Source organism: Dicentrarchus labrax, unplaced genomic scaffold (genome assembly GCF_905237075.1).
Source record: "Dicentrarchus labrax unplaced genomic scaffold, dlabrax2021, whole genome shotgun sequence".
NCBI classification, from domain to species: Eukaryota; Metazoa; Chordata; class Actinopteri; family Moronidae; genus Dicentrarchus; species Dicentrarchus labrax.
In genome coordinates, this window is record NW_026136711.1 from 23,854,387 (window position 1) to 23,879,294 (window position 24,908).

The following is a 24,908-nucleotide window of genomic DNA, read 5'->3' on the forward strand; positions in this document are numbered from 1 at the left end:
AAAGTGGTATGACTTTGAAGGGATCTAATGTCTGCTTTTCCCAGCTATACACAAACCTCTGGGTACTGCGCATTCTACAAAGCATAGAGGGAAAACGGCTCTTGAGAAATTAAGTCTCTTATGCTTGGAATGGAAGAATCGCAAGGAGCTGAGAAAACAATGATGAGACGTTCTTGTTTTTGTCGCTTTTGGAAACACCTAAGAATATACTCTGAAGAGGGCGATTTTAACAACGACCTAACATATTCCTTAATAACCTCTTCGAAAAGAAGATCCTTTACTACTTCTGGCTCTGGAATAGCCAACTGCAGGTTTTTACAGACATGGGTCACTTTTGGGAGCCAGCATAGATCTGCTATTTGAGGCTGATTTACAGAAATTAACATGCATTTTTCCAGTCCTTGCAGAGCAGTTCTTGAACATAGGGCAGTTGTTAGATAATTAAAAGTTAGATGATTGCACCTTACCTACCTATTTATCTTTTCTACTTCAAGTATTTTATTTGTATCATATTGTATTGTATTTGTATTGTATTTAAATGTACCTGGCTGCTATGACGACCCAATTCCCTTCAGGAATTCTATCTATCTATCTATCTATCTATCTATCTATCTATCTATCTATCTATCTATCTATCTATCTATCCATCTATCTATCTATCTATCTATCCATGATGCTAACAATTGTTTAGCCACTAAAACTAACTTAAGCTGAGTTAACTGACAGAAAATATTGTGTTAAATTATTATTAATTATTATTATTATTATTATTATTATTATTATTATTATCCACTAAAAGAGAAATATCACTACCCAAACATCACTCTAAAACTGGAAAAAATTTAAAAAGCAACAGTGTCAAGTTGTTAACAGCAATCAACTATCAGCTATCTTAGATGCCAGCCAGTTAATCCTTATACTTTCATAACAAGAATGTTTTAAATGCCTTAGCGGAATGAATATTCAGGAGAACCAGGCTGTTAATACTCAGGCCCTCAACAAGCTCTTGTCTCAGCATCGAGATAGCAGACTAGAGTTTTATGACCTGTACAATGTCTGCCAATTAGTGGCAGGACGACTGTACACCAATCTAGTTCTGACTGAATTCTGAATGTACGTTGCAGTTTTGGCAGAGAAGGACTTATGATACTCATAAAAAGAGAGCCACCATAGAAGAGCAAGTACTGATATTACAGCCAAGGTATCAAGCTCCTCTATATGTTGCACATAACTTCACATATGGTGTTTCTAAAGATGCCAAAAGTGATTTTCATTATTATCTTAATTGCCATTACAATCAACATTACCATCATAATCATCATCATCATTACCAAACGTCATTATCATTATTTATTCATTTAAATTATTTATTTAGTTGTTTGTTTATTTCCTTTCTATCTATTTCTCTATTACTTCCTTAAGCCTGTCAATATAGATGTTTTCATATAAATGTATTATTTTATTAATTGCTGAGTGAGTACAGATTACCTGTTAGAATTTGACTCCTGAGGGAATCAGGAATTGCTCTGGGGGTGCGGGGCCATTGTTGGGCTGGGACTCGGAAGTGGGGGTGTGGACATCAGCGGAGCTCTCTTGAAACGAGAGGTAACTGAAGAGCTCTTCGTGGTCAAAGCCGGATGGAACTGAGATGTAGCGAGCATACAGCTCTTCCAGGATGCGGTGCACGGGCCCGCAGGTGAGTCGTTTGCGGGTGATGCGGCCTCAGCAGACTGAGCCTGGGTGTCGGGGATGAAGCCAATATCTTCCCATTAGGACAGAGACTCATTCTCCGAGTCAGAGATGACGATAGACATAGTGACCAATAAAGCCGAAAGGTAGGATGACAATGGCATTTGCAATAATGGTCAGATTAATCAATAACTGCGAAAGCTTACACAGCAGCAATACGGAGCAGAGGGAGAGCTGGGAAATTGTGCAGTTTAAATAGACCGCCAGATTGGAAGGGTGCGCTTGGTTAGTGATTATGGAATAAGGCATGTCATGTGTGTATATCAGCGCAGCTCGAGTTGACTGCCTGAACTAGCTCGCAGGCTTCTCCATATATGAAAGGAGTTCATATACCTTACTTTGTACTGTCTGTATTCATTAACAGAGATGAATGTGCTGTGTTGGCTGAGATACAACTCCAAAATGCTAATTTCTATTATGCATCTGACTAAGTACTCATTGTCTAAGACAGACACTGTGCATAATGTGCATATGTGAGTGTGTGTGGGTGCCTGTGTGGTGGATTGATTTAAACCCTGGGGTAGTCCTGGAATAGACAGACTCACTCATCTGTTTCTAATGAAGAATAATGCACTGCACTGGACACAGACAAAAGCCTTGCCCTCTCTCTCACACACACAAACACACATGAGACAAACATGCATACTTCACACACAGTCATGCGTTGTACACAGACACACATGCACCTACAACACATGCCCATGGCTGTATACACAGCAAGACCCTGTAGGCCCCATTAACTGTTTCTGGGAATTAATAGCTGACACACAGCCTTCCGCAGCCGCACACATACAAAGAATACACACAAAACATTATGCACAAACACATCTGCAGTGAGAGTAGCATGATTGTTTCATCTTTAAAATCCCCTCCACATATGTAAAAAGATCCAAAAAAACTAAGACAGAACTTCGCTGGGGTCCTGTATTATCTGCAGCTGCATCCCACAAAATTATATATGAAATTCCACTGGGTTTGCAGATATTACTATTGATTGTATGTATATACATATTCTTTAAAAAAAAACAAACACATAATCCCAGTTGATAAATGACAATGCTAATTTCTTGAGATGAACATTATCATACTGTAGAGAAGGTGCTGTGGAATAGACTTTGTATCTTCACTTTTGTGTTTTACTGGAGAGGGCAGCTGTAAGTGTCCCCAGGACTGTTTCTGATGCTACGTCCCAGGTTAAAAAACGTAGGCTCCTGCAATTTAAAAAAAAAATCATGAATTTTATTGAATCAAATCTTTACTATCAAAGTTGACTTTTCAGTGGTTGTTGAAAAAAATCCAAACTTTTGATGAATGGCATCAGGATATAACAAAGAATATTTTTTATTATCAAGTCTTCATTGGTTGAAATGTATATTCTTCATCGTGCAAGAGTGACAATTTGCACAACAACAGATTTCATTTTGGCAGTTCAATGCACATTTGTTGCAAACATTATCCCAAACAACCATCTTATAATGAGTCTTTTTATTACTTTTTTATATCTTGCTGTTGTGCATGTCCACATCAAAGCAAAGAGACTCCTTGATTTGGTGATGCTGATGGCACTCGCCTGCCGTTGACTGTCGTTCTCTGTCACGCAACTGCTGGCAGGCTGAAATGTGTTTTCAAGCGAAGAGTCTGCAGTTCTGAGCTCAGTAGTATGCTGCATGTCAAACACCACTGATAAAGCCATATGATGAGCCTCTGGATGGGAAGCATGGTGACACTGTGATAGAGCGAAATGACATTAGGAGATAGTGGAGTTAATGGTCTTCAACTGGAATTGTAGTTGCAACTGCATGAAAACCCTCTATATACTACAAATTATTTTATTTTTCAAACTGATACCTAAGCATGTGAAATAACAAAATGCATTTGTATGTAATTTTGTAAAATGTTTGAGATCAACCTTTACGTCAAACAGAAAAAGCACAAGTTAACGTACAAGAGTACTAGATACTAACAATACATTACAAATAAGGCATGCAGTGAGGTTTGCCCTGAGCACAGAGAATAATATTTTATTTGACCAAATAAGGTTTCACGTTGAAGACTGAGACACTGAATGTGCCAGGTCACTGAGGGTGGTTTCTTTGAATCATGGTACAATTTGAGATGGGAATTTATAGTGTACAGATGGCTTTGAGTCAGATACCAATCATCTCCAAACATTTAAACAAAGGCCATATTATGCATTTTGGGGTTTCCCTGTTCATTAGTGTGTTATATAGATTTTTGTGCATGTAAATGGTTTGAAAACATGAAAATCCAAAGTCTACGGCAAAAGGAGATACTATCTCCCACAGAAAAAACTGTTCCTGCACTGCCTGACACACCTTGTTTGTATTGAGTCTTTTCTTCCCTTTCTTTCAGACATCATATGGCACCACCATAGCTACGTGACAGTCCAGTCTCGCCCACTGAAACCTAGTGAATCTACCCACCATTGTTGTTTTCTCACTAACGTAACTCCGTCAACACTAAGATGTGGAAGATTTTATTTTTGATGGAAATGTGACGGAAATGTCTGGAAAAAAATCTGTTATCAACAAGGGCCAGTACAAAGCTAAGAAATAACAGGAACTGCTCTGGTGTTGGCTGCGCAGACCAGCACGAAGTCTGGTGCCCTCCATCATCTGACCCGGTGTAGTCATGTTATTTTCAGTAACTGATCCAGAAATGTACTCACAGGGATGGAAAAACTGGAGTGTGTTTGTGCATTTTACTACGGACTGCTTTATCAATGAGATCTGGAAATGATTCAAGGTCAATTATTGATACTGGCTGTCCATGACTAAATTTAAAACTTTAAAGCTGCAAGTTTAACCCTGTTGTTTTACTTTCTTGTAGGTTAGTAGGTTCAACTTGCTGTTAGCATTTTGCATAGGAGACTAATGCTGTAATATTGAGGGACAGTCAACAGGCTGTGTGTGAGCCGTTTAAGAGAATAACGAGAGTAATAGGTTGGATGCTGGTAACTGTTTTTAATGTTTTTAATTTAACTTCATTCTGCAGTATTAGTATCAGCTCAGCTAGCTTTTGTTGTTGTCGGGGCCAGTTGTGTGCGTATGTTGCGGAAGCTGTATCCAGATCCACTAGATAACATGTCCTGAATAACGATATAGCTATGTGTGAATTAATTTGCTTGGAAATGTTTTGTAACTTTGATTAGCACCCAGAAGCTATGTTACCGTGCTCATCAATGGAGTTGGAGCAGAGCTGAGGCAGAAACATGGTGGGCAGTGCCTGCTCAGGATTGTGCGAGCTGACCAATCGGAGCAGACTAGGCTACTTTGGAGGGGGGACAGCAGCTGAAGCTGAGTTTGTCAGACAGAGGTGCTGCAGCAATGGCCAGTATCACAAAAATAATGTGTTTTTATAACCTATTATAGTAGAGCCTCCAAATTTGAACAACCTGACTACAGAACAGCTAAAACTGCATTTTGTAGAAAGATAAAATTACAGATACAGATGGTACATTTTAAATATGCCCTATAAACACTGACATTCAGTTGCAGTACTTTTGATAACATATTGCCCTTGGAAGAAAAACAAGATATTTGTCATTGGTAGCCTCTTAAACCTGATACATTAGGATAATCTCCCACTTTATTAGGAATAAGTACTGTAAGTGGACCAAAGAAGGCAAAGAAGCATCAGCACGCAGCACACAGTTCCTTCTGGCAGCTGCATGGTTGCAGAATATTACAGCGTCGTCACTGCTGATTTAATTTAGTGATGAAGGTAATGTGGAGGGTCAGGCGTGGCAGGACTTAGCAGAGGGTTTTTAGTCAAACATTAAAAACTCTGACCTGTGAAACAAGCTTATGTCATTCCAACTAAGGCACTAGAAAAATTTAATACGTGTTGTACATTAATGTCTAATGCAGTTGTGCTAACAGAACAAGAAGAGAATGAGAAGACAGGGCTTTATTTGGGCTGGTTTCACTTTTGAATGTCTAAAGCATCATTATTATTGGCTTTCGTTTGTTTTGTTTTTCTTACGTTTCATTCCACTTCAAACTCTCTCTTCTCCCTCTCTGTCTTTCCATTTGTCCCTCTGAGTTTTTTCTGTCTACTTCTGTTTCATGTATTTCCTTTCTTCTTTCACTTTTCTTTACTCAACTTACAGATTTAAAAAGTATTCCACAGATTTAGCGTTGCACAATAGCATTATGGGACAATTTTGAAAAAGAACCAGAAATATTATTTTCCTTCTTCCTTGTCAAAACCTGGCACCTACATGACCCACAATGCTACTTGACAGCTGACAATTTATTTAATTTTCAAACTCATAGTCTTCAGACCCAACCAACGCTTCGAGTCTACAGCATCTTTGCAAAGACACATGGCTACAATGAAAATACTAAATAGAAGATTCTGCCATGACATGAATGCTTGTGGTCTTACACACTTTCTTTCTCACTCACACAAATAGAGAATCAAATGTATATAATTGCAAAGTTTCAAGAGCCAATGACCTTCAGTGCCCACAGTGCATGTTTTTCCAGTCACACAAATTTGTAAAGCTCAAATGTCCTGGGGCTAAGAGACAGTATCACACAGACACTACACAGAGAGAGCAAGAGAGAGATACATTATCTGTGCAATTCCAAGCCCTGTCCATCATGTGGCAGTGTGCAGCTTCTTTGGAGCTCCTGTCACAATGGAACAGAGCCAGTCAAAGTCAGCCTAATCCCCCCCCCTCTCATACACACCCACACACACACACACACACACACACACACACACACACACACACACACACTCACACACTCAAACACTCACAGATATGTCTGGTCTTTATCTCTGTGTGCAGCTTGAAGCTTACAGACTGCCTCCCCCCTGCGTTCTCCTGCTCCTCTCTCTTTGATGCCTCCCTGGAAACATAGGACCTGCTAATGGAGACAAGGAAAAGGCTTCTCACTACACTGCCTTCTTGTCATTCATGCCAATTCATTACTGTAATGTTAATGTTTGAAAAGGAGGGGGAAATAGAAGGAAAAAACTAAACAGATTTGCTGTATTTGTTTTTCTTTGCATTTGCAAAAAAGTACAGTTTTGGCAGAGCACTGTGACAAATGTTACAAAATCACAGATGATTGTTACAAATTTTATTGATGTTTGAAGACTTGCCAAAGAATGGGCTGAGGAATGGTGCATTGTGCATTGGAAGATTGTCCCTTTCTTCTTTCTACTTTCCTTCCTTACTCTAGCTTTCTCTATTCTGTTTTTGCTTTTCTTTCCTTATGAGACAGTGAACTGTAATTAACATATAATGTGAAATTGTTTAGCAAGTGCATCTGAGTTGTTAGCTAAGAAAATATTTTTATGTGTACAGACAAGGTGACATGAGACTTCTATAATCCAAACAGAATGATGGAATTGAAACAGTAGAAGAAATGAAAATGTGTTCATCAGAAATAAACATCTTCCCTTCCTATATAAAGTGGCACTTCATTTAGTGGTACAGTGTTGCAAACTTCATCCGTGGTTGAAGGTCAAGATTTCAGTATGTTTTTCTAGTCTAGTTCATATTTATACATGAAAATATTAAGTACACACATGGCCTAAAATATATGGGCACCCTGTCCACATCCACCTGCACAGAGCCCAGACCTCACCATCACCTTTTAACTGACTGTGTACCTTATTACCCAATGTTGAGGTGTCCACATATTTTCAGCCATGAAGTGTTGCTATCAGATACAAATCTGGGGCTGCATATGAATCACTGTGTCAACACATAAAGTAAAAGCCCACCTTCACACACATACATTTACAGACTAAAACGTATCACATGACCCCCTCCCATTATTACACAAATATACACGTATCCATCTCCCCCCACCAACCCACACAAACACTCTCTCTCTTCCTGTCACACAGTCGGAGTCAGTGATCCTTACTGTGCAGTCAAATTCATCTTTTTTCTACAGATTGACAGTTTGATTTATCGCGTTTTGTTGTGCGGCAGTTTGAGCCCAGATCTTGGGGGTGAGAAAAGAAGGAAACACTCAATTATTACCTTTTATGGCTTTATTCCACCTCAACAATGGAACTGTCATTCTGAAATGGCACCCCTGTGCTATTCAGTACAGCGCTCAGCATATTTTATGTTCATTGTTTATCATAACAATAAGGAGGATGATGAATTTGAGATGATCCAAATGTGATTTTGACTTTGTGTTAACAAGGAAAAGAAAATATCAAGATGGTTTGCATAGCAGCAGAGGAATTTAACTAAAGGGCAATGTGTTTGTAAGCAAAGCACAAGTTGTACTCAAGTTGTAAAAGGAAAAAATTAGAGAGTCATGTGAATGTCTGAGAAAATAGGTGAGAAGGGAACAATAAAATAGTGCACACATGTACTCAAGTACTGTACAAAAGTACCATTTTCAGGTACTTGTTACTACTTATTATTTAATTATACTTCATTACTTTTCAGCTGCAAATATTGCACATTTTACTCAACTTCATTTATCTGACAGCTATTACTTACTAGCTACTTTTTATTTATTTACTTATTATTATACACAAAACATGCATTTCTAAAATTTGATGCATTGTTTTAAGTAATAGTACCCAACAGTATCTACAGTTCACTGAGACAACTCACGTTTGAAATGTTTAGTACAGCAGTATAGCATATTTAGATTTTGGCGTATAGGCTCCGACCTCATCATTCCTCCAGATATGTTTCCATAGAGATATTCGGGAGTGATGCGCAAATACCTTAAACCCCCTGCCGGAGCCTACAGGTGTATGCTGGGGTGGTGGTGGGGCTTACAGCACAGCAGGCAGCAATAGCTTACAGAGCAGCAGCAGCAATACGGAGGCAGGGCAACAGCGACAATGACAGAGCAGAGGGAGAGCTGGGAAATTGTGCAGTTTAAATAGACCGCCAGATTGGAAGGGTGCGCTTGGTTAGTGATTATGGAGTGAGGCATGTCAGGTGTGTATATCAGCGCAGCTCCAGTTGACTGCCTGAACTAGCTTGCAGGCTTCGCTCCATTAGTGTAAATTACCATTTGCACTACCATTACAACATTAAAGTGCTATTTACAGATTAATAGAATAGATTAATAGATTTATAGTGTAATATAACTCTGGCAGGGCCCATTCTGCAATTTTGTTTTAGTAAAGGATCTGAACAGTTATTACGCCATTGGTCTTATGATCCAAAATCCCCATCAAATCCCTTGGGCTCAGTCAGTGTCCCATTCAAAATACTGCTCAAATGGCATAAGTTTAAGTTAAAAGCAAGTAGTATGATATATTAACAGCACACTGAAATGTGAGGGTGTGGAGGTCAGTGTCAATGAATGTACAACACAACAGAGACTACAGTTTGTGTCCTGTCTTCTAAGTTTGTTTGCTTTAACAATGGTGGCCATAGTTCCCAAATCTTAACCAAGTGTTCTAGTTGCCAAACCTTAACCAAATTATCTACTTTGTTTTTTAGGTATGAGAGCTTGTTGTCATTTTCTATTGTTACTTGCTTAAACAGTATGATGATATACTTAAATACTTGTTAATACTTTAGAAACCTTACACAAAATCACATAATTTGCTGTACTTCATGATACCCTCCCTTTCTTTGTTACAACTGCAAACTAAGACAGGACAAAGACAATGAAAATTCTGTTTAAAATATAAACCCAAATCGATGTTAAATGTCACACAGCTTTTACTACATCATGAACATCGACCCTTTACCCTTTGTAAGGGTCAAACATGATTTTGTGAAATGCTGGAGGTTATATATTAAAAGTTGGGCAAATAAGTTGTGACTTGTTCCAGCAAGCATTAAAGGCCTATCATACCTGGGCTGGATTTTTATCAGCATGTATAGAGACATATGCAACATGCAACATACAGAATAAGACAGTTAATTTTTTTGTTTCTTATACATGCTGAATATTATTATTTATGTGTAAATTTATTTTTTTATTTATTTTTGTCTCTTTTTGAATGACAAGTAAGTTTTTCAAAATCAGCATTGGAAATATATTTAAAAAGGCTACACATACCAAAAGCCCTAATGCTCTGTGACTCAGTTGGAAACTGTAATCAGTGAAATCAGCTGCTATAGTGTTGGCTGGAATGGAAACCGGCAGACTCTTGAGCCTCAATGGCACATGATTGAAAACCATTGGCATTGCGTACAGTACAGTATTTTTTTTTTTTTTTTTTAATGACCAGGCTATTGATAGTATATAGAATGGCCAGTGCTTCCGGGTCTGTTAAGTGAAGTGATACATTCTATGCAATGGCCTTTAGGGGGCAGCTCCATGGGCTGCAATAACACACCCATAGCATACAGCCTTATGAAGGAATGACCTGACTTCTCACTTGAGTTATTAGCTCAACGGTTACCTAATGAGTTTATGGTCTGAATCTCTCATTTTAAGTCTTCTTCCATACAGCATGATGGTCCAATATGGAGTGAAATAGACTATAAATCAGGGCATGCTTTAGGGCGTGGCTACATTGTGATTGACAAGTCATTCTCAGTGGGTTTGTTCAGCACAATAAGTACACCAAGATTTGTTCATTGCATCGTAGACTTACCAAGTCTGGGCTGACCACTAATAATTAGTTAGAGCAAAGTTCCAACTAAACAAGATCATCTTTTTTTTACTATTGATATAGTTTAACTTAGCAACACAGCTAGCCCCATGTAGGTTTAGTTTTTATGTCTTGTAAACCAAGCTTTCAGAAAATATTTAGGTAATGAATGAATTTGCGACCTTTACAGTATGTACTGTAAAAATACATCCCACAATATAACAAATTTTCAGGTCAAATAGATACCAACAAATATGAACTTATGAATGGATGTATGTTTATTTATTCCTGCAAAGGAAGACCTACCCATGCCTGCAAATCACATACTCATAAATGACTTACACTGTGGAGCTTAAATTACAGTCACTGATAAATAATGTGTTTGTGCATTAACTTACCATTTTTAATTTCCAAGCTTAGGATGTCAGCATATGTAAATGATGAACATTTAATTATGTGTCTTTAAATGTGAGACACCAGAGAAAAAGTGAGATGAATGGCTTCCAGAAAAATAGGCTCTCTCTCCCTCTCTCTCTCTCTCTCTCTCTTTTACTTGAATTATTATAAATAAAAATATGGCATCATTTAACATTACTTATATAGCCATTGTGACAACATGACAATTCTATGATTGGTCTGATACCCATATGATCAATATTCCCAGACAGACAACTAATTTTCCTTAAATAAATAATGGCAGTCTATTCACATAAGGTTTATAATAACGCTGTCATTGGTGACCTACATTTATGGTGGTAAACCATTAATCATACAGCCTGAGAGGAGAGCAACAACCTGCTATAAACCAAAGGAGGCCATTCAGGCAAAGTACCAGGGGAGCCCCTGTCTCTCCCAGGAACAAAAACATACAATACTAAATGCTGGGCTTGTCAAAGGTAACCTCACTAAACTGCACAGGGATTTGTATGTGTGGTTTGCTGGTATGTGGTGGTAGCTCGCTGGCCCCTTTGATACACAAAGGAGTTGTTTTGAAAGTGACAGATTAATTGCTGGTTTCTGCTCAACCCTGAATACGCAATCTATACCCATGGGGTGGTCGAAGTCAAAGACTCAAATTAATCAAAATAAGCTAAGAAAGCCATTGCAAACAAAACATACTATAAGATACAACAATCAGCCATAACATTATGAACACCTGGGCACCCTGGTGGTCATAATGTTGTGCAGCTCCATATACAACATAATGTTATGGCTGATCAGTGTATAAATGTGAGAAGTTTTTCTGCCCAAAAGGAGAAGTTAATGATAAAACTGCAGTAACTGCAAAAGACTAAAGTACAATGTCCAAAACAAATGGTCAACCAGAGGATGGTATGAATTGCAATGTTGACCTGATGATGGCTGTGAATAAAAAGAGGATCACCAAAAAGACCAAAAATCAACTTGAAGGGAGCATGAGTATGTTCCTCACATTCATGACAATCCATGCTTCAACAACTGCCGACAAATTCTCACCCTAAAACTGCGTGCCTTGTTGCAATGAGAGGGTCTGTGTGCAATCACAAGTTTTTCATTGTCAGAAGTGGGATTCCAAACCTGCCTCCATGGCCAGCCGTGGATAGTTGTAATACGCTGACAGCCAATTAAATTGCACGATTTTATGGTCCGCTATCCATGGTACTGAATTTTCCTTTTCCTTTCCATTGTACTGAACTGCTGCACTATTCAAAATTTCACATGAGAGTTACATTAAAATCTACATTATTTCAGTCTAAAGTATGTAATAATTGTTTCTATTCATGTATTAGGAATTTTATGGAGGAACACCCCAATTATAGTATCAATATAATACGTAATATTATACTAAATTATACTTGTAATAAAGTGATATTCTTTTGCATTCAAAGATGAATGAAATACTATTATTCATAATGGAAATGAGTTGACCAGGGCTTTATAGATGAAATCAAGTAAAACAAGTTCTGTGCTTAGTCATTGTTTTATTAAATCTGTCCACACATGTCATCAGTGCAATTTAGAGTGCTAAAACAAGTATAAACAATCTATCAATATTTTTTATATACAATAATCAATTACAAATATATACAAGGAAACAACAGATCGAACAACGTTTATGTTAAAGGACATTGTGAAGCTTTTATTGGCATCTAGCGGTGTAGTTGCAACTCACTCGCTTCTCCCTCCCCCTCCCCAGAAACTATGGTGGCAGAGAAACATGTGAAAAATGTGAAAGGCTCTATCTAGAGCCAGTGTTTTGTTTGTCCCTTTTGGGCTACTGTAGAAACATGGTGGTTCAACATGACAAACTCCATGGAAGGTGACCCACTCTCTCACTTGCACACTTCAAACACTTAGTTTTAAGTATATAGTGTAGATAACACAAAAAGTCAGTGCACTGAAAGTACCCGGATGACCCCCTAAAAACGGCCAAAAAATTCAGTGTGGAATGATGGACCCTACTCGCACTGAATGGATGCCATCTTGACTAATGAGCGGAAGGGGAGGGACCAGGGACGTTGGCAAGTTTTTCAAAATTTGAAATAATGGCGGACAACTCAGCCGAGGCAGCCGGAGCTGCGACGACAAGTTGGACACCTCAAGCGTATAAATGTAAGTAATGGTGGTAAAACGAGACATTGTACTGTTGTCTAATGCATCACTTACATGTCCCTCACTGACTGAAGCCGACATAATTATTTGGCGAGTTAATTAGTGTTGGCGAACAAAAGCCGGCATATATTTTTGGCGGGCTGGAAAATCGCGTTCACGTGTGTTGTGTTTGACGCGTTCGTCACGCTCATCGCGCTCGTCACGCTCATCGCGCTCATCGCGCTCATCGCGCTCGTCATTTCCGGGAATTGTTTTAACATAAGTGTTCCTTTTGGGACAGTACTAACCATCGAAAGTGGGCACTACAGCAGTAAGTGGTTAGTGCACATTAGCAGTGTACTGACGGAAGTATGCAGAATGAGACACAGCCAAAGAAAAGTTTGCAGTCCCAGTTGCCATTTTAAGCAGGTTGAGGCCCTACAACATGAACAAGGTACTCTGGCCTGTTAGGATTTCTTTTGGGATCCCAACTCGGGAGATGACATGAAACAGTGCCTGTGCAACACTCTTTGCAGACACTGTACGCAGAGGCACTGCTTCCGGATATCGAGTTGCATAATCCACCAGGACTAGTACAAAACAATATCCACGTGCACTCCGGTGAAATGGCCTGATTAGGTCCATGCCAACACGGTCAAACGGAACCTCAATGAGTGGTAATGGACGCAAAGGTGCTCTTGGGATGGCAGGTTGATTAACCAACCGACATTAGGGACAAGACTTGCACCAGAGGCATACATCTCCCTGAATGCTGGGCCAATAGAATCGGGCCATTATCCGGTTTAGTGTTTTGTCATACCCCATGTGCCCTGCCATATGTTGTCGTTGGTCAACATAGGGAGAGATTCCGAGTAGATCTCTACTTCACCTAACCTTTGCCCGAGCCTCAGACAAGCTCCTTCCATTCAACCCACCAGGTTGCTCCATGACCATTTTCTCATTTTGAAACTTACAATCTTGATTGCACGGCAACTGTAGTGTGATCAGGAATAGTTTGCCCTATACACGGTCTGGTGGTAACTGTAGCCAGACTATGAATATTCTATATGTCTCTAACACAAACTATTTAGGCTTAGAGATCACAGTCTGGTGGCAACTGTAACCAGACTTCTAGGCAATAAAAACTCCTGACAAAGCCGCAAGACGGCGAAACATAAAGATCTCTTTTATTCTATTTTATTTGTTTTATGGCACCCATGTTTTTAAACGATTAAAGTACTCTCACTTTTTTAACGGACAAAGAACCAGTGTTTTATCAGTGGTTTTACTTACAGGACATCTGTCTCATTTAAACGGATTTTAAAGGAACGCACCATAATAAAGGAGGCCAGAGCAACGGATATTCTGTGGTGAGTTTGTGGATTATTGCAAATGTGTGCACACTGCAGACGTCCTAAAGACGTTCACTGGACACCGAACACGGCACAACTCATATTCAAATATTGGTTACAACAGATAAACTTGTAACGGGGGGCCATTGTTCAAATACAACTCCCCCTCCACTCAAATATCACTAATCTTTCCTGTACACTCTGTTTAACAGCCACACAGCTGAAGATACTGGAGAAAGGACTTACCTTCATTCCCACACCCAAACCTCCAACCCGACCGGAGCTCAGGGGGGACCTCCACGTCTTCATAGGAGGCTTAAATTAATGGATAATTTTTATGGAGCACAGGGGCGGGAGCCTGTGCTTTTTACCGGACCGTCCTACTGGGAACCACACATAGACAATATTTCACCAGAAATCAGATCATTAATAGACAGGAACACACACGCACTCAGTAAATGGCGCCCCCCTTACACATAGACAGGCAAACATCACACACGCACAACACCACATTATTAAAACATTAGGTAATAACACACACATAGTCATCAAACCAGCAGACAAGGGGGGCCAAATAGTCATACAAGATAGAAACAAATACATTTTAGAACTTAATAGTAAGTTAAACACTACCTACTATAAACCACTCACACACTTGTTACAGTTAGAAACTCAGGCTTTAATTAGGAACATAACAGACACACTATATTACAAAAAAATTCATCAACGCAAAACAAAAGAAATATCTGGACGGTCCGGATGAACCCAGGCCTCTCCTCTTTTACACAAGAGATTTCCTGGGAGAAGCAAAGTTAGTTTGTCCCTGCCCTTTCACAGTCAGTGGTATAGGATTCAGAGAGATTGGACAGGTCAGAGCACAGTAGGTATTCCTGGAGTTGTTTAGCTAGAGGGGTTCTTCCCCTCATACAGGCATTCCTGCCGGCATGGAGACAGCATATGAAGGACGATTTAGCCCTCTCTCTTCTACTTTCTCAATCTTTCTCATTTTCATCTTTCTGCTTCTCTCCCATGTCTCTCCCTACTTTCTGGTCCTCTTTCTTCAAACATTACTTTACACCATCTTTAAATAATCTATTCTACATGTACATATGATAAACACAACCAGATTACATGGTGCTAAATTTGAATATCCTCATTCTACATTGTTTGCCCATTTTCCGAAATTTCAGCAGTGCCTGTAAGAGAGAAAATAAGAGATTTTAATTTCCCCATTTTTATCCCATTTACTGTTTTAGACTCACTTGGAGTGGTTTGCTTTAATCTATAATTGGTTACACCACACTCACAATCACACTGATCTTTCCATACCAGTGTATGGTTGGATCTTATCACACACACTACCTTTAGGCAATTCAGTTCAGCCAGGTGGCTTATTGGACACATACGTTCCGAGCAACGCCAGGCCAGCTGATTCTCTAGGAGCTAGTTTGGCTTGCCCGCCTGGCAGATCCTGCCTGTTCACAGCCACCTGCTCACCCAGCATTTCTCCCAGCAATACCACCAGCAGCCGAGGCTGATGCAGAGGCTGCTCTGGGTCTGACATAATGTGTGCTGAGGTATGTTGGGCGCAGTGACGTGTGGTGAGGTTCATGGCTGGTGAGGCACTGACTTCATCAGAATCAGATTTATAAATGTAGCCCTCCTACTCAATTTTAATTTGTAACAAAATGTTTACCTTGATTACTTTTAAATAATTTAGCATGGGAGGTGAATTGGTAAGAGCCTACTAAATATGAAATTTCTATGCATTTACTGGACTGGATAATCTGATTTTCACTAGGGTGCAAAGAGGCCAAGTTCAGTTAACGCTGATGTGTGTTTACGACTAGCTGTAATCAGCTGATGTAGCTGAAATTGAGAGCTGAGCTTGACTTCATGGCCTGCCTGAACTAACGCTGTGCTTAATTTGTAAGACACTGACAGCCAATGAGACTGCACAATTTTATGGTGCGCTATCCATGGTACTGAATTTTACTTTTCCTGTCTGTGGTACTGTACTGGTGCACTATTTATTCAAAATAATTAAATATTTAAAATTCCATAGAGGAACACCCAAATTACAGTATGTAATATCAATATAATATGTAATATTATACTGAAAAATTATATTTGTAATAAAGACTGATATTCTTTTGCGTTCAAAGATTAAAGAAGAAGATTATTTTTCATAATGGAAATGAGCTGAGCAGGGCTTCATAGATGAATTCAAGTGAAACAAGTTCTGTGCTTATAGTCATTGATTTATTAAATCTACTCCATAGAATGGTGAGGTTTGAATTTCCCTCCATGTCATGCCTCTGTCTTTGTATAAGGCAAGGAACTTAGCTGGGCAGTAGATGTATGTTCCTGCCACTCCTGGAAATCCTGTGTGAATGTGTTTGCTGTCTGGGCCCTGCTTAAACTCTGTGATGGCAATGGCACATTATTCCCTGAGGTTGAGGGTCTGGGAGTTTCCTCTCTTCCGCTCTCCACTTCTGTCTTCCAGTTTTGTCAGTGGTATATCAGGTGCTGGCTCTGGATCTGCTGGGTTCATGATGGCTGGTGGCAGTTGTACAACTGGGACATGGATATTCTCACTTCCTTCAGTTAAACTTAAACCACAGTCTCAAAGTTTTTCTGGACTGGTGTTCAATGATGAGCTTCTGTTTACCTTTTTTTGCCAGATGTTTTATCTACTGTATACTGTAAGTGGTATCTGGTTGTGGGGTGAAGCAGACTGTTTGATCCGTGGCAGATTGATGGATCATGGCTGCATAATCGTGATCCACAAGCTTCAGCATGTCTTTCTGTCTGTGGTAATTTTGCAGGAGACCATTGATAGCCTCTTTCTTTGGCAATGTCCACCATTTGTGATCAAGGACAAACACTCCCCCACCAGTCTTGACCGGACCAGTGCGGGCACTCCTTGGTGAGGACTCTAATGGCAGGGATGGAGTATCTGAGGTTTCTGTGACAAAGAAAAGTAATTTTAAGTTGATAATTTTACTCTTATGCTCAGTACAAAACATCATTTACAAAGATGTGTAAAATGTAGGTCCTACATATTGGTATTAACTTACCCATTTTCACTGGGGGTTCCATGCTTCCTTGGGACAATGTCTGTAGCTTGTGGATTGCAGCAGGTGTAACTTGGGGTGGCTGGGGCACTGGCACAGCAGTGGGATTGGGTTTGTTGTGTTTTTTTTTTTTTTTTTTTTCCAGAAATACTATGTATGTTATAAGTACCAGTGAAAAGGAGATGCATACATTTCTCACCTATCTACCCAGTGGTAATTAGCCTTCTCCACCCCTACATCATTGTACCTCTTGGCTAACCCCTGATACATGGGTTAGAGACTTCTCTGTCACAGGCTACACCATCACCCAGGAGGCAACCATCCAGTTCTCGCTCATAATTGCATAACTTGACATGGTGCCAGATGACAAGTTCACTTTCCGTTCCACCTTCCTGGTGTGGACAGACTGCAACACCTTGGCTCTTGGTGCCAGTACTCCGGTAGGGAGAAGAAACAGATTCCACACCACGCATCTGCTTCATCATGTGCTCCAAAATACTGTTACAAGGTGACCAAAAGTCTTCTGCATCCCAGACCTTCTACGAAGGTATGCCAGATGAGCTCATTCACCTGATTTGCCATATCTGAGGATGACTTACCAGTGCGCCTCAGGTCATGAAGCACAGACTTGCAGATGGCCTTCTTGTAAGTTAGGAATGCTGGCAGAATGTCTGAACTGCTTTGGTAGTATATTCAGCCACAAGGACTATCAGCAAACCAGATTCTCTTGCACATCCTGCACCGACGGCGTGAAGCAAAAATGTCACTGGCCCAACAATCCCTTGAGGCCTACCCACACCGGTTGACACTATATATCTGACTTTGGACAATTGATGCCATAATGAAAGGGTATTTCCTGGTTTGAGCTTATGGTGGGACCCAGGCCACAGTCCCTGATCTGTCCTCATCCACACTTTATGGAGCAAAGCCTGCGAGCTGGTTCAGGCAGTCAACTTGAGCTGCACTGCTATACACGCGACATGCCTCACACTCTGTAATCAATAACCAAGCACACGCTGCCTTGCATCAGTATTGCTCCCTGCTATTCTGTAAGCCATTGCTACGTGCTGCTCTGTAAGCCCCAGCATCCACCTGTAGTCTCCGGCTAGGGGCTTTAAGGTATTTGCTCATCACTCCCCAATATCTCTATGTAAACATATCTGCGGGGAGTGGTCAGAGCCTAGATGCCAAAATCTAACTATGCTATGCTGCTGTAATAAACCATTTCAAAAGTGAGTTGTCTGACTGAACTGGTGATAAGAACAGGTCACTAATATCCTGGTCTGGTCTCTGGTGGTGGAGCAACAAAAGCAAAGGGCATAAGCTGTGTGAACAAGGAACAAAAACAAGTAGTGACAGTCATTTTTACACATTTTGTTATCACAGATTGTTTGATGAATTACACTTTTAATCTTTTTGAGCGAGATGCATTCATTTCTACACATTTTATCATCACAGATTGTACAATAAATTAAAACATATGTTGGCCACAGTAACTTCTTAAGAGAAGTTATAAAAATATATTATTGTCTGGTGTCTCAGGTGTACGGGGGCTGGTCTGATTGTTGGTGGAGGAACAACTGGAGAATGCACAACTGAGGGAACAAGGATGGCAAAGAAAAGTAAATTAGCATATTACTTTAAAATGTTCTTATTATGCCCTGTGGGTGCGTCACATGACGCTTAATTGCATCCACATTTGGGAACGAGGAGAAGGAAAGAAGGAATCAGGAAATGTTTTTTTACAGAATTGAGACGTCCTTTCCTCTCAAGTGTCAAGTGAAGTGACCTCAGTTTCTGATTATGGTGACAGCTGGATCAGCTGTCAGTTGTAAGATGTGGTGAGTTTGTGTCTGCACACATGAACTGTGCTAACATTAATAAAGACAGTTATCAGTACCGAGCAGCAGCCTGTTACCTGTTTAGCAAACACCTGCATATGAAGAACAACCTGCATTATAGTGATGCTCAAAGCGCTGCACCCACAATACATTTCTGTTTTACAGTCAAATTGTGATTCATTATGATGACAGATACATTTCATGATACAATATTTTGGATGGATGGATGGATGGATGGATGGGGCACTATATGTCTCCTTTAAACATGGACCCCTCTGCAGCCTCTAGAAAAACAATTGGGTGCATGTTGAGGTGCCTATAAACCAGCACAATTCATTGTGCATTGCTTGAAGGCCGGGTGAGAATTCTGCGAGACTGGATGAATGGACGATATTCACCACCAATGTGAAATGTGTATATAATTTAAAGTATTATTACACTACAAAATTCAGAATCAGATGATTCTGTTGCATTCTAAAATAACCATTATTCATAATGAAAATAAGTTCACCAGTGCTTTGTAGAAGAAAAGTGAAATATTATAATATTAGCTTAAAATCTATATTTTATTAAATTTACTCAAACATAAGCCTTCAGTGGAATTTGTATAGTACTAAAACAAATATAGATAAGTTAAATAAACAAAGTATAGCTAGGGAAATTATAGCTACTGTGAGGCAATGTGACCGGGCAGGAAGAAGAAAAGTGGAAAAGAAGTTATGATCCATAACTGTCAATTCTGGTATTCAGATATTACACAAGATAAATCAATTAGAAATATGAGGAAATAACAAAAACAAATTAGATTAATTGGTACCCACAGTTGCAATTTACTTGTATATACTGTATTTAGATCCCATGTGCTAGGATAGATATTATGTGAAGGATGATGTTGTTATGGCTATATGTGTTTCTCTGTTCTGTCCTTTTCCTATTCCGTTCCCATTAGCTGTGCTGATTGCTAAACGAGGTACACCTGACCTGCACACAGGTGCTTAAAAGCCTGCACCAGCATCGAAGCAAGAGGCTTTTGGCATGGGACTGCTGGTATTACTGCCTTTCAGTTTCTATTGCTTGTCTTGATTTAGTGTAGAGTTTTTTGTGTTTCTTTGTTAATAATCCTATAGATTTGGGTGTTTTGGGTCTGTGGTGAGTGTTTTTGCCCAACAGGGCCCCTGAGGAAGTGCACAGCAATGTGAAAATAATAAAAACAATGACTAACATTTTGTATATAATTGAAAGGAAGAATTGTGCAACAAGAAAACAGATGATTAAAAAACATTTAAAGCATATGCATAAAACCTCCATTCTGCACTTTGTTGCAGTACATACTGAAAGTATTCAGTCTTTAAAAATCTTCAATGGCTCTGCACAATTGGATTTAAACACCTTTTGTGGAGCAGTAGTGATATCTGATTGGTCCTTGCCTATAAAAGTAAAACTTTGGTAGCGGGATTTTGGCTGCCTACACGAGAGACATTTTTGATTGTCTTAGTTTTTGTTGTGCTCTGGTGATGGCCAGTGTTTGTGGTCCAAGACAAACACTGGCCATCGCTTGTCGGTCCAGTGCGGGGCTCCTTGGTGAAGACTGCAATGGCAGTGGTGGGGTATTTGAGGTTTCTGGAAAAAATAAGCATTTTAAGTTAATTGTTTTACTCACATTTATTCAGCTGATGTTTAAAATGTTGGTCCTAGAAATTGGTATGTAGTTGAATTATGTTAGGAGGATTACATCTGACTGCATAAGGTCCAAAATCCTTTTGTAGTTCCACTGTGCCACCCCTGTCTTGGCCTGAGCCAGGAAAGATTTGCAGGACATGAGTTTTAGTAATCCACTGCTGCTGGTAGTATCCCTCCTGCTGTGTGGTCCCGCTGACTGGAATTCAGATGGGGACTTTCGCACCTTTACCAGGGGCCCGTTTCAGAAAGCAGGTTTAGTGAAAACTGAGTTAGTTAACCCTGAGATGAGGGAAACTCTGGTTTTTCGGTTTCACAAAGCCAGTTCAGTTTAACTCTGAGTCAGTTACCCTGGCAACATACTCCGTGAACCTAACCTGCTCGCTGGCAGGTTTTCTTCAACTAACCCTGAGTTTCTCCTGCTCTTAAGTTGAAGGCTGCAGACTGAAAGCAGTGGCAGACATGGCGTGTCCTTTTCATGAAGAGCCAGTTGATGTCGAGACACAGATACTCCGCAGAAATGTCCGTCGGGAGAGGATTATCGGTGATGCGGAGCATGTGTCCAATTCAACTGTCTGTCGGGCTGTCCGAAATGTGACACTTGCACTGAAACGGCTACTATACACGTTTGTAGTGTTCCCAAGTCACAGACCCACCAGACTTGCAGGTATCAGTCTAAGCAATAATTAATTTATGTCATAAAGCTCTGAGACTTGAAGCACTGATCAGTCAATTTGATGTATTTTAGGGTTTCCAGGTGTGATTGGCTACATAGATGGTACTCACATTCCTATCATAGCTCCTTCAATAAATGAAGGAGATTATCTGAATAGGAGATCTGTCCACAGCATTAATGTACAGGTAGCCCTAAATAGTAGCCTTTAACATTCCAAATGAAATATACTTCACTATACAGCTAATTACTGTTTTCCACTGTGAAGATCATGTGATGCAGCCTACATGATAAACAATGTGGAAGCGAAGTGGCCTGGGTCTGTGCATGACTCACGAAATGTTTCCAGATTTGCCCGTGGTGAGTTTATATACAGTATACAGCTATATCCTATGATCAATATTTTGTTTCCTCCTATTGCAACTGAAACATTAAACTGTATCTTGTATTTTCATAGGAGAGTTGCCAGCGCTATCTGCTGACCCTTTACCCTGACCCTGAGCCTGGCCCACAGCAACACTACAACTTGGCTCACTGCATGAAACGAGCCAGAGTGGAGATGACCATCGGGATACTCAACGCCCGGTTCCAGTGCCTTTGTAGGCTCAGGGTCACCCCAAGAAAGGGCTTGTGACATTATAGTGGCATGTGTGGTTCTCCACAACATTGCCACTATTAGAGGAGAACAACTCTTTTCCCCAATGATCCAGATAATAATCCTGACCCCTAAACCTCAACAGGCCTCTCTGCATCTTCCCTCTCTGTGGCAGCTGATAATGTGTCTTCATCATCCTCCTGTAATGAAACAGAATGATTGTGTTATATTCTACCCATTATGACAAATCTGTGGAATATTAAGAGTACTTACAAGAGCATGGAGGTCTGTTATGGCACAAGGCTCCACGAGACAGATTACACCATCAGTAATTGGTAGAAGATGAAGATTAGACAGTTGATGATTACACAGAAAAGTGCCCCACCTAATTTAAATTTCTTTTACAATGGTGTGCAGGTCCCATCACAATTTTTCAAACTCTGAGTCACCTTTAAAATAGATTGATATCTGAAAGCAACAGCAGCCAATTACAAAGAACTGAATCAGTGTGCCAAGTTGTGTCTAAGATGAATGGGTTGCCATTACTGAGCGAACACTAGAAAAAGGATTAATGTACATGCCATTCATTTGAATAACTTACCTGTCCTAATCTACACTTTTTGATCATAAGAACAGGTCCAGCTGCTAATATCCTGATCTGGTCTCTGTGCAGGTGGAGCAACAAAAGCAGAAGGCACAGCTGTGGGAACAAGGATGAAAATCCAAAACATGTAGTCATTTACAAAAAATATTATAGATTTTATAAGTGGAGGTGGGCTTGGTTCATTTAGCTGCAGGAGAGGGAAAGGTGTGGAGATGGCTTATGAGAGCAGCGGCAGGTGAGTTGACTGTTACAGCTGGTGCTCATTGACCGATTATTACTCGTTCTCTGTGTTTATAGCCAACAGTGCCAGGTAACTGGTAATCACTGGTTCAAGAGTCCCCACTGCTGTTCCTCAAATAGTTTTTCAAACAATGTAGAAAAGAAAAACTGTGCTGACACCTTATTGAGATAGGAGATATCAGTTTATACAAAGTCCATAGATGCATCGTTGTAGGTCCTCTTGAGGGATAGCAACTCCTGTGTGCTGGTGATGATGTGTCCCAATTCCTCTTTTCTCTGCAGTAGCTGGTGAGGAGGGTGGTGGTGGTTTTCCCTCACTGATGCCATGATGACAAGCCATGGGCTGTAGGCATTGTTTGTCCAGAAAAGATGTGTGTTTGGGACTTTTCAGTACATCCTCGATTCAAAACAAACTTTTCATGAATGTGTGGGTTTGACTGGCCAATGAAGTCACACAGGGTAGCCCGGATTGCTGGGAGAGTTTTCCTGACTGCCCAAATTGCATTATACTGGCATGCCCATCGAGTGTTTCATAAACTCTTTAGTTATATGTGCTCTGGCTGCTGGCTCAAGTTCATTCATGCATATTGATCCAACCAGCTTTTGTTAAAACTACTCTGATTACCAAATGGTCATGCTGGGTAAGAAGTGGCACTCTTCAGGATGGTTGCTAATACCAGTAGCAATGCTAGCATCCTCAGCAGCTATCGTGGGTAGCCGCAGCAGGTCCTCTTGGTCATCTCCATGCTCTGGCATTTCTTGGGTAACCTTGTCAGTGACTACTAGCATACTGTCAACACCCTAATGAGACCGAACATCACCAGTATTAGTCCTATTACACTCAGCTCAGATCACTCTCACAAGTTTTGAGTTTCCACACAAGGACGTGTATGGACTGGAAAAAAATAATTTCCATTGTAACCCAACTTTACTAATGCTAAGATTGCCACTCTGGCTAACAGGAAGTGGACATAACATCAAAAGTTAAATGCTTTCTGACATTATACATGCTAAACATCAGCATGTTAGGATTGTCATTGTGTGTATGTTTATATTTAGCTCACGTACAGCCTCACATGAATGGGAAATCACATAAAAACAGACAGTGGTTCATAACATGCTTGAACAAACTCATTTACATGAGCGAATATCACTTACTAGTATTAACATCTGTTAACTGCTCCAGTTGTAGCCAATAATAAGTGAATTTACTATTTGTTATGTTTTATATGTAATTAAGACAAACTGTAGGGAAACACAAATAGGAATGCTCTCACATGGTTGGTAATGGCAATGCCTAATAATGTTAGCAACAAGTTAGCAGTGGTGGAAAAAATGTATTTGCCTGTTAGTAGTTTGTCATTCTTTATGCAAGTATAGTGTATCTGTATACGAGCAGCTAAATGCCCAAAATTCAACTCTAACAAAAACATCTCTAAAAAAGAAGAAAAAAAAAATCTCTACAACAAACGAGCAAACTGTCAACATCGGTAAGAATTAGTTTCATCCCAATCTTCCCTGATGGAAGCATATTTTGTAGTGCCTCTGGCACAGAATATTATCAAGTTAATGTAAAACTAACATCATTATGCCTGCCAACCAGAACAGCTTAACAGCAGGGAGTCATGTTCTCAATAACCACTCTCCCACTGTTTCCCGTTACAGATTAATGAACTCGGTGTCAAGCAGCACTTCATTTCACTTTGCCCTCAGTAAATGTATAATCATCACTAATAGATAAACAAACATGGGAACTTGTCTTGCCTCATTGCTTGCACTGCGTTGTCGTGTTTTATATGGGAATGTTAAATGGTTTATAGCACTTTACTGTAATACCAACATTACTTTTTTTTAACCACAGAAATTGAAGTTTTACAATTGATAAGACATTTCGATGGTGTGTAAAGCTGTTGGCTGGTCAGTGTAACTGTACATTATTTTGTTTTCCACACACACAT

General features: G+C 39.9%; 1 long non-coding RNA gene across 1 annotated transcript; it reads left to right on the top strand.

Annotated features, from left to right (window-relative positions):
• Positions 1-1,626: 1,626 nt before the first annotated feature.
• Positions 1,627-24,908, top strand: LOC127372524 (uncharacterized). Its single transcript, XR_007886691.1, has 4 exons — positions 1,627-1,696; positions 21,269-21,505; positions 21,780-21,871; positions 21,969-24,908. It is a non-coding gene; the product is annotated as an uncharacterized LOC127372524 (long non-coding RNA).